Here is a 12,546-nt window from a genome sequence, read left to right on the forward strand (position 1 = left end):
TGCAAATGTATTGATGTTTGAATTTAGTATTTAGCGCAGTAACGATGTAATTCTATTATTTTTTTGGGATACTTATGATGTGTATAGGAATTGTAAAGCATTTATTTTTCCTTCCAATAAATTCTATCTTAATAATTGTAGCGAAATCTGTTTCAATATGCATAATATTTATTAATATTTTTTTATATATAATTAAGTAAATTTTATTGATATTGTTACTTATAAATATGTCCGTTTGTTTATTCTTCGTGCCATGTACGTTAAACTAAAATCTATTCTATGTTTTTGTGTATTGTCTATTTAAAATGTGACTTTATTGTAACTTGATTTAATAAAGATTTTAATTCAAAATAGTATATAGAATTTTGAAATTCGTCAAGAGATGGCGCTACTGGTATTCTGAATAACGCTATCGATGTTTTCTCAACATTTAGCATATATTCAAGCTCTGAAAATTAGCAGAGAATAATACTCTTCAGATGAACCTTCACTAGTGTAGATATCTCTTTGCCAAACCATTACTATACCTCTCTCGTTCTTTCCTTGCGTGTGAGCGAGAAATATATACAACAGCCACTATTTTTGATTAAAATCTTTATTAAAACAAGTCATAACTTTTTACTTATATCCGACGAGGCTACTGTTACACAAGTTATCGCTCAAAATATATACTTATTTCATATGTTAATATAATATTTTCGTCGTATATGAACTGATTTGCTACTAAATGGTCGAGAAAAAATAGTACTAATACTAGCATGCCTCGAATGACGCAAGTTACACTCCTATTCCCAGTTTTTTCTAATTTATTCTGGAATCCTTAATAATTCCAAAAAACTGCCGTTTTTTAAATAATACCTATGTTATAATATGTATGTTTCAAACATTCAAAGTGGAATTGTATAATCTATGTGTTACGTTCAAATCAACTTATATGACCATATATCTGGGGGCACGGCAGTGCCCCCCCCCCCCTCCCCCAAGTCGAGCAAAAAAAAGCAGCACGGCCGTAATATTCTTTTCTCGAAGCAATCGATCGTTGTAGTTATAATTTATCGGTACATAGTAGCAAAACAGTTCCTATACATATTGGGAGTTTATTTTTGTATAAATGTATAGTCGAGGGCTCGAACATTATGTAGATATTGTAATTGTTTTTGGGACATGGTATTATTTTGTTGAAATAAATTGACTTTTTTGAAAAAATAATTTTATTTCATCTTAATTGTTATAGTCACAATTTAAAATTGGTAAAACCATTTGTTCACTCCGGCGGCACCACCGCCACACCTATTTCTGTTATAACAGCAGTGTTGAGCGCTGCTGTGTTCTGGTGTGAAGGGTGTGGTAAGGGAGACATACTTGCCTGTAGTACTCCATCTTAGTCCTCAGGGGTAGCGGCGGATCTGTGACCGACTTCAGGTAGGAAGGGATCTTATCTTATTTGGGGTTGATTACAGAGGTCCATACGGCAGTAGCCACTTACCATCAGATGGACTGCATGCTTGTCTGCTACTCCTATATAATAACATTACGACATACTTAAACCTTTATTCCTTACAATAACATTTGAAATGTTGGTATAACAGAGGTTTGAAATAAAACAACAATATTACTTTACGTAGTGTTTACTACACAATAAATAATCTCCACATAAACCATTTATATCAATAAGTTGCACTTACAAATAGTAATACTGTAAATAGTTTTAGTAAGTAGTGTGATGTGCACTAAACTTTATTTATTTATATACCCTAGTGACATCTAGCGGTACTATGCAACATTTTATAAATACAGCCTCAGAATATTTAAAGTTTTTAAATAAAATTTCGTACAACTTGTCTCACTAAATAATGTAAATCAAAATGCCATTTGTATATGTTACTCGCTCACACATATAGAAAGAGTGAGAGGGAAATAGAATTTGACGCCATTTTGAATTACAGTCACAAAGTATACATTACAAAAGGAGTAATATCCTCAGAAGGCTACATTTAAAATTAGAAAATATACTTGTACTTTAAATTTGACCGATACTAGTTATTTTTTTAAGCTTTTTAAAATATTATGAACTTGAATCAGGCTTTGTGATATATGAAGAAATGTTTTATGACAGATGTCGAGTTGGTTGTCAAGGATTAAAGAATTATAATGTGTTCGCTGTGTTTTCCTGAGTTTATAGCTTCCCAATATATAATAATTGGCGACGAGTATTAATTCACGCGTGATTTATGAAGCTTAGCAGTAGTTATGTTATAAACAATGGCTAAAGAATGCACAAAAATTATGTTCGGTGGCAACCTCTCCTATGATCACCGCACACAAGAGTGGAGCATTTTTAGCAGCCGTTTCAAGCAATACTGCGCGGCCAACGATATCGGCGATGCTAATGATAAAGCTGGTAAGAGAAGGCGAGCTCTATTACTCACTGCATTGGTGGAAGACACTTATCGTGTTACGAGAGATTTGGTTTTTCCTGAAGATTTGGACAGTATCGCATACAACGTACTGCTAGAGAAGTTGGATAATCATTTTCAACCAAAGAAGAGTACTTTTGCAGAAAGGTATTGTTTTTATAAGGCTGAACAACGTCCAGGGGAGGATTTAGCCGAATGGGCAGCACGAGTGCGTAATTTGGCGCAATTTTGTGGCTTTAAAGCAGAGTTAGATATGGCTTTGCGTGTTAGGTTTGTATTGGGATTAGAGAATTCTAAAGAAAAAGAAAAATTGTTTGCCGAGAGCATCAATGATTTGACTTTCAGTAAAGCATTGGAATTGGCACAGAGCGTGAGGTGTGCGCGTCTCGCGCTGCAGACATCGCGAGCAGGCAGCGACGTGGTCGGAGCGGCGTGCGCTGGTGAGAGCTCGAGGAACTCGGCGATGGCACAACCCATGTTTGCTATGCAACGGAAGGTCGTAAGCGTACCGGACACATGCAATGATAATTCTCGAACGTCAAGATGCTGTGAGGTATGCGGTTATAAAAATCATTCTAAAGAAAAATGTCGTTTTGTAAATTATACCTGTCAAAAGTGTAACAAAAAAGGTCATTTAAAAAGAATGTGTAAGACTAGAGTAAGTAATAGTAATTTTGTTGGCACGGATGACGATGGCGCTGATGTGGGTTATAATTTATTTAACATGATAAATTCGATAGTAGATGAACCGTTTACCCGGAAAGTTCTGTTAGATAATGTAGAAGTAATTTGTGAGGTTGATTGTGGCAGTGCTGTTTCGGTTTTACCGGAAATTATTTATCAGCAACTGTTTGGATGTAATAAGAATTATTATAGGATTCAACAATGTAAAGAGGTTTTTAATTTTTATACAGGTATGAAAATTATACCTATAGGTTGTTTAACTTTGTCAGTAACTTTTGAAAGCTACGTAAAACCGATAGTATTTTTTGTTATAAAAACCAAAGGGAAGCGTTTGCCTCTGTTAGGACGTGATTTTATGAAACAATTTAATTTGCAATTATGCAGCTTTAACTGTCATAATGTGTCAGTGAATAAAGATGCAGGTGAGTTACTGATGAATAAATATTCAAAATTATTTTCTGACGAATTAGGTAGGTTTAATAAATATAAAATTAATTTAAAAATTAAACCTGACGCACAATTAAAATTTTTCAAACCTCGACCAGTACCATTGGCTCTAAAACCTAAAATAGAACAGGAATTAAATAGATTAGTTGACTTGGGTGTTTTAGAGAAAATAGATCATTCTGATGTCGCTACGCCAATTGTTCCGGTTTTACGACCAGATGGTGATGTTAGGATTTGTGGGGATTTTTCAGTTACTTTAAATAAAGTGCTGTATGTAGACAATTATACACTGCCACGAATCGAAGATTTGTTTGCTAAACTTCATGATGGTGTTGAATTTAGCAAGTTAGATTTAAAATTAGCTTATCTTCAGTTGGAGCTGGATGATTCAAAGAAATGGTGTTGTATTAATACACACAAAGGCTTGTATAGGTATACACGTCTCGTGTTTGGATTAACGAATGCGCCATTTATATTTCAGCGTACTATGGAACAATTATTAGGTGATATAGATGGTGTATGTATTTATTTGGACGATATATTAGTAACAGCTCCTAATAGAGTTTTACATTTGGAACGCTTAGAATCAGTTCTTAAGAGATTGCAAGACGCAGGTTTACGTGTTAAACGCGATAAATGTGAATTATTTAAAAAATCTGTAGAGTATCTAGGTTATGTTATTGATAAAGACGGTTTACATAAATCTAATGATAAAATCTTGGCTATTTTGAATTGTCAAGCTCCGAAGAACGTTAGTGAATTAAAGTCCTTTTTAGGTATGGTAAATTACTACCGTTGTTTCGTTCCAAATTCGTCCTCGGTGTTGTGCCCTTTAAATAACTTATTAAAGAAGGGTATTAAATGGGTGTGGGATAAAAGTGAGCAAGATTCATTCGAATGTATTAAGCGAGAACTTGCGTCGGATCGTGTGTTAGCCCACTATAATCCGGAGTATTCCACGTATGTAACGTGCGACGCGGGCCCGGCCGGGCTGGGCGCCGTGCTCGCGCAGCGACAATCGGACGGCACTGAGCGAGTGGTGGCTTACGCTTCTCGTTCGTTATCTAAGGCGGAGTTGAACTACGCGCAAATACAGAAAGAAGCTACTTCTATCATATTCGCTATAAAAAAATTTAATCATTATTTGTACGGTCGAACAGTTCCTTTCACATTACGTACTGATCACAAGCCGTTGTTGTCAATTTTTGGAAATAAGAAGGGCGTTCCGGTTTTAGCGGCAAACAGATGGCAAAGATATGCTTTGTTTTTATCCGCATATAATTTTAATATTGAATATGTAAAGAGCGATAATAATGTAGCCGATTTCCTGTCTAGATCAGTTAATACTCAATTTAGGAATGAAGTAGAAGAAATAGATCGTTCGTTATATTTGAATTTTATTGGTGAATCTGTGTTACCCATAACTTCTGGCGATATCAGATTAGAAACGGCTCGGGATGAAATTTTGCAACAAGTTGTAGGATTTATTAAGAAGGGTTGGCCTATTAAGGTATCTAACATGGCACTGCGTCCCTACTTTCTGTGTCGTCTCGATCTCGCAATTGAGGACGGATGTATTTTACGGGGTCACAAAATTGTAATTCCTTCGTGTTTTCGTGAAAGGCTATTAGAGGAATTACATAGTTCACACTTTGGTGTGGTAAAAACAAAGTGTGAAGCTAGAGCACGTATGTGGTGGCCAAATATAGATAGGCATATAGAAGAAAAAATTGGTTCTTGCAGTATATGTAATACGTTACGAAATAATCCACCAAAAGCTCCGCTTTCACCCTGGCCGTATCCAGAGCGCGCTTGGGAACGTGTGCATTTGGATATGTTCACACTAAGTGGCAAACAATTTTTAGTTGCTGTAGATAGTTTTTCTAAATGGGTAGAATGTTTTACAATGCAAAAAAACAGACAGTGATACGATAATTAGCAAATTATGCGAAATGTTCAGTAGATTCGGTTTAGTGCGCACGTTGGTAACTGACAATGCTTCAAATTTCACCTCAAATGAATTTGAAACTTTCTGTCGTGTAAATGGAATCCGACATTTAACGGGAGCCCCTTATCATGCTATGTCAAATGGGCAAGCGGAAAATAGCGTAAAAACCGTAAAAAATGGTCTAAAAGCGATGATGGGCAGTAACGCAACCCAGAAAGTTTTATTAAAGATATTAAATAAATTTTTATTTGATTATAGAAATTCTACTCATTTGACTACTGGATTTTCACCGGCACAATTAATGATAGGTCGTCCATTGCGTTGTCGTTTAGATTTATTGTGTCCAACATCAGTAGCCACTTCACCATCTTCACCCGCTGCAGCCAAGAATAATGTTTTGAAAGCTCAAACGAACCAATGTAACCAATTTAATGGTAATAGAAATGTAAATTTTGTAGTAGGAGATAAAGTGTTGGTAAAATATTATTTCCTTAATGGTACTAAACATACTTGGAAAATGGGTATTATTAAAAAATGTCTAGGCTCACGTATGTTCAATGTGTATATTGATGATTTAAATATGTATGTTAGAAAGCATGCTGATCAGTTATTAGCATATAAAGGGAACTCATCTTCCGAGGAATCTGATAATTCTGATGATATTAGTGTCTCGGGACACTGCGTGACCGGTAGAGTAGAGTCACAAGAATATTGTCCGACAGCTCAGGAAGCTCCGGTGCAAAATGTTAGTGGGGAGGAAGGTTCGGATACAGATAATGAGTTTGTCGATGCAGATTCCGGTTCGGAAAATGAATTTTTGTAGGAAAATGAGTTTTTTGTAGAGGGAGGCCAAAATAGAGAAAGAGAGATTGTGATATATGAAGAAATGTTTTATGACAGATGTCGAGTTGGTTGTCAAGGATTAAAGAATTATAATGTGTTCGCTGTGTTTTCCTGAGTTTATAGCTTCCCAATATATAATAGGCTTAGGCCAACAGTTTTAAATTTCTTGGTAAATTATAAACAGATACCAATACCCATATATCGATCCTACGATATCAGTTTTAATATCGGTGTTCTTTTTAGGACACCCTGTATATGTAAATAACTTTATTTCTTAAAAAAAATTACTGCACATCACACTAAAAACAGCTCTTTTCATACATAGCGCAGTTAAAAAAACAGTTTTTTTTACAAAAAATCGAGTAAATTTTCCAAAATACATATTTCAATATAAAGTTATGAGTAGGCTTTAAAATTATTATTTAAATATTAATTATTATTTAAAATATTAAATGCTAATAAAACTTAAATGTAAGTTAACGGTGGGCATTAAAATAAATAAAATTAAGTTTATTTTTAAATAATATTTTATAAAATGAGCTAACTTCGAGTGACCGATTTTATATTACTACGAGCTTTTGCCAGCGGCTTCGCTCGCGTTACGAAGTAATATTTTCATTCCCTATTTTATCCCCTTGGGGGTAGAATTGATCAAAATCCTTTCTTAGCGGATGCCTACGTCATAACATCTACCTGCATGCCAAGTTTCAGCCCGATCCGTCCAGTGGTTTGGGCTGTGCGTTGATAGATCACTATGTCAGTCAGTCACCTTTGAGTTATATACAGGGTGAATTTTTAAAACGGGCCTTCAGGGCCAAATCCGAAACTATAAGGATTAGCGAAAAATGCTGAAAGGAGTTACGAGGCCGATTTTGATAAAAACTAAAACTGCATCTTTACTTTTTTAAAATATTTTTTTCCTTAGCCGGGAATCGAACGAGTTCATTTTGAAAAAAATGACACTTCTATATTATTCCACTATCTGATAGTGTCGCATATAAGAATCAAATTCTGGGAAGTAATGTTATGTGACAAATTAAAGGAAAAGGAAAATTTTGAAGAAAATACGTATTTTTCCATACATTGGCATTCTAATCCTTAAGGATTATACATAACAAATGATTTACCTATGTATAATTCTTTAGAAACAGACATAAGTCATACCATTTAAGAATTTGTTGGTTAATCAACTAATTATTCGATGTTATGACTATGACATACGGCTTAGTATGAAAAAGTAATACTTTGGCAAATAAGTTACCGCCGTTTTTGGGATTTATTTCTTAATGAAAATAGATAACTGATTAAATAGTAAATTCTTATTGTTTGTTGTTTACAACTTCGTTTCAACGTTAAACATGATTTTCTATATCTCTTTTTTTAGTCATCACTCGGATTTGACTCTAAAAAGTAATTCTCGCAATTGTCAACTTTACATCTGTATTAAACGAAACTCCGCCCATAGCAAGTAAATCTATTTTAATGGTCCTAAAAATAACCTTAGCTAAGTCGGACATAAAAATATAAATTATTGGGAAACAAAACGTCAATTACGAATGATTAGAAACATTGAGCCAAAAAAAAATGTTAATACACGAAATGTTTAAATTGATGAATGGCGGGAACTTAACTGCCAAATTAATATGAAAAAATATCTATTTTCTTAAAATTGAGGCTTTTCCTTTAGTTTGTCATTTATCATTACTTTCCAGATTTTGATCCTTATAAGCAACACTATCAGGTAGTGGAATAATATAGAGGGTGCATTTTTTTTTCAAAATGAACTCGTTCGATTCCCGGCTAGGGAAAAAGTTATTTTAAAAAAGTAATGATGCAGTTTTAGTTTTTATCAAAATCGGCCTCGTAACTCCTTTCAGCATTTTTCGCTAATCCTTATAGTTTCAGATTTGGCCCTGAAGGCCCGTTTTAAAAATTCACCCTGTATATTTAGATTATTTTTACTATGGCACAGTAGACCATCGTCTCATGCAAAGTTTCGGGTACAACTCGTGACAAGTTTTAATTTTTGCAAATGATACACGTAATACAAAATTCTCGTGTGATAAAAAGGTTTTTATTGTAAGAGCAAAATACTTTTATTTTAATATTAATTAAGAACGAAAGTACATGTCTCTTATTAGAGATGCGCCCAATAGTGGATTCACCGAATAACCGAATACCGAATATTATTCGGTTTAACCTTTACCGAACCGGATATTCGGCCGAATTATTCGGTTTACCATTTCATTATTTTCAATTTGCCAGTTATTTGTGTTCATTAAAAGTTTAAAATGTTACTTTTAAAAATAAATACTGATTTAAGGTTTAAAATAAATGATGAGTATACTTTAAACTAAAAATCTTGACTTGAAGTTTCAAGGTATATAACATAAATCTTACATGACAAGTTTTGTGTTTTAGTTCTGTCACAGATTAATAAATAGTTACTACGTAAGTTCTGTACCGTGTCGTGTATACAAGAAAATAGAAATACTCGAACCGAACATATTTGGCACCAAAACCGGCCGAATACAAACAGCAAAAAAGATGCCGAATACCGAATACATAACGAATATTCGGCCCATCTCTAATCCTTATCTTTTATATGAGAATATATTAGAAAAATATTACGCACGAGTAACTTTTTAACGCGTATTTTTAACTTTGGACTCCCCGAACGAGAAGCAGAGTTTATATTTTTAAGTACGATACGCCAATTCCTCACATAAATAAAATAATAAATCAATAATTAATTTCATATTATGTTAAAATTTAATTATAAATTTAAAATATATTTTTATCTCAGTCAATCCAAGTTAGCTCTAAAATCCTTCTTATATACTTGTCCTACTTTGAAAATAAATACCATATTTATAATTAAAAAAATCTTAAAATTATTAAATGAATATAAAAAACAATTAAAAATAAGACAATTATGAAAACAAGTTCTGTAGCAATTATTAATACAAAAACATAGTTTAAATAAAGCATAAATATTAAGCAAAATAATTTACTAGCCCGCAAATAAAATACAAATTATGTATTCAATATTTTCCTTTTCATATTAGGGATCATCCATACAAGTAATACACTTTTGACTTACTTATAATATGATTCAATAGATACTGTGTTCCGAACTATGTGTATCTCGCTCACACATTATAGAGGACGAGAGAGAGGCAAATAGACATATCGGTCTTCTCACAATATTTATAGAACAAGTTATACATATTAGTTTGAAAGCCCTCCTCTCTGCTGTGACGTCATTATTTTAGTTTTTTTTTTAATTTAAAGCAATAAATTGAAAATAATTAGTAAAAAAATAATTTAATAATATTTTTTTAACATAATTTAGTATTATCAGTGGATAAGTCAAATTTTATTCCATATCCATAAATTCATATATAACACTAATATATTGATGATCCCTCATGTATACAAAATTGAATAAAACATTGCATTAAATATTAATTCAACTAGCCCCATACTCATATTATACAGTATACAAAAATAAAAATATACAAAAATAGTCACCTACACAATAAGAACCATGATGAATAGACACACATTAAAACAAACAGTATGTATGTTGATGAAAACAAGCGTATTTAACAATTCAATGAACAGCCTAGCCACTTTATATAAACGGCACCTTCCTACTAGTTTGTAACTAGCTTCCAAAATGTTTTTCAGCCGTAGCATCCAACACAACATTCACGCTAATTAATATTCAATCTATCCATCTATTTTGTGTCTGCAATGTTTTGCTATAGATTAGTAAAGATACTTAGCCGCCTTGAAATTAAATGAAGCCAGCCACAAACGACTTATCAGTAAGTTCTTTTTTTGAATTCTTGACAAATAAAAACATTCTTAGAGAAAATTTACGAATAAATAACTAATACTGCGTAATTTACATAAGAAATTAATAATTATTTCAAATATTTTAGGGATATTTTAGCACGGAGACGTGGCAAAACTTTTTTACGCAACTATTTCAATTCTCAAAACTGGGTACATTTTCTTGTTAGGAGTGAGTAATCTTTACTAATCATGTGTTTTGCCCACAAAAGGTAAAATTTGGATAGTTTGATTATTAATGCCGGGCGTCAATGCTGCATTCACATTTGCCTCAAACTCCAAACCTCTACAAATACACACAAACACACGCACACACGTGTAGTTACGTCGCAAGTGTCTACGATTTGTTGACATACTGACACCCCATTGGATCGGCTAGGCTAGCAAATATACACAAACCGAGTCAAACACTCTAACCACACGTTTCAATTTGTAACGGTTTGTTGTGGCTTGGGCAACTGTGCGGATGCTGCTCAATGAATTGGCTGGCCGCGACTTAAATATATTATGGAAACCAAAAATTAATCAAAATTTTGTTTGCTAGCAAAAATGGGTATTTATTAAAAAAAACTTAAATTCTATAAAAAAAAATGCATCATTTTATATTCTAATATAGACAAACAATTTGTTTTCGCCAACACACAAAATTTTGCCCACTTTTCGATTTACTCAATACATATATGTTCATAATTATAGCACAATTTTGTAAAAAAAAATGCGTTCTATTCATAAATTACTTGAACATCGAACAATTGTACATAAAAAATGTTAATAAAACCTTAAATATATAACTGTAATATATAAACTATTATTATATACATCTAAACGACAAACATTTAAAGTTAATTAAGTTATTTAGAGCCCATTTAGGCCTTCAACAAATGATCATATGTTTAGGGACTTTTCATTTACGAGGCAAGCAAATATACTCAAAAATTCTAAGAATAAGAGATACCATTTATAAATACAGACATTGTCGTGTCAGACGTCGTAGTCGTCGACCCATTGCTGTCCCACTGCTGGGCACGGGTCTCCTCTCAGAATGAGAAGGATTAGGCCATAGTCCACCGCGCTGGACTAGTGCGTATTGGTAGACTTCCTTCATTCTGAGAGGAGACCCGTGCCCAGCAGTGAGACAGTAATGGGTTGACGACTTACCACGGACCGTGTCTAACACGTTCGATGTCTGTACATATAAATGTACCATAAGTGCGTTTGTCCACCGCCGCCGTCACCGAGAACGAGATGACGGCGCCGATGTAGCGATACATACATTAACTATATCCGCATACTATAGCGCGTTAAGGGTTATCACAAAGTGATACATACCCCACATTTTATTATCATTATAAAAAGCCAAGTGATTGTAAAGCCTTATTGGTATCCCCACATAAAACGATAATTAAACACACACCGTCTAATATTATGGTGTGACATATCTTTATATATATATTTCTTATATGCGTGTGTATGTCACTGAACTCCTCCTAAACGACTGGACTGATTTTGATGAAATTCGTTGTGTGTGTTCAAGGGGACTTGAGAATGGTTTAGATTCACAATTTAGTCCGTGGGAAAAGGTTTTTGTGCATGAGCCCATGAAGGTTTCTGAGTTGGTACAACTAATTTTCGACAGTGGCGCAAATTGTCAGTTATACGTATGTCATGTTACTTTTATTAAAACGCGGGCGAAGCCGCGGGCACCACTAGTATTATATAAGAACTATTTCACTGATGACCTTTAGAAAATGTATGAATTTTAAGTTCTATAAATGTAAATTTAACCGATTTTAATTCCAATGAGAATTTGAAAAATGTTTGTATTTAACTTCCTACATCCCGTCTGTTTGTATGGAAATATTGAATCAACATTTTTATATTAAACGAGCTGTGCCCCGCGGTTTCACCCGCGTTTAAAAGTGTATGCACTCGGGAGATTCAATCTGTTTAATTTTTTGTTCACTTCTTATTTTTTTTAATAAAAGTAGCCTAAGTTATTGCTTATAACATCGGCTAACATCCAGTGAGAGTCCCGTCGAAATCGGTCCAGCCGTTTCGGATATAAGTCAGAACAAACAGACAGACAGACAACGATTTTAATAATTGTTTTATATTATAAGTATTTCATATGAATTTAGTAACATCTCTTTATTATGACTTACAAACAGACACTTCATAATTATTTATTTGTATACATACCTAATCACCTACCTACCCAACTACCTATAGTTGGGTAGGTAGGTGATTAGGTATTGGGTATTGGGTATTAAGTATGGTAAGGTATTAAGTAGGTTAGATTATCCTTCCTTAGTATTTTTAAGAGATATTCTTTATTTTAAAATAGTT

Source organism: Epargyreus clarus, unplaced genomic scaffold, assembly GCF_041222505.1.
Source record: "Epargyreus clarus isolate Ecla_fem2 unplaced genomic scaffold, WU_Ecla_fem_2.2 ptg000036l, whole genome shotgun sequence".
Classification (NCBI taxonomy): Eukaryota; Metazoa; Arthropoda; class Insecta; order Lepidoptera; family Hesperiidae; genus Epargyreus; species Epargyreus clarus.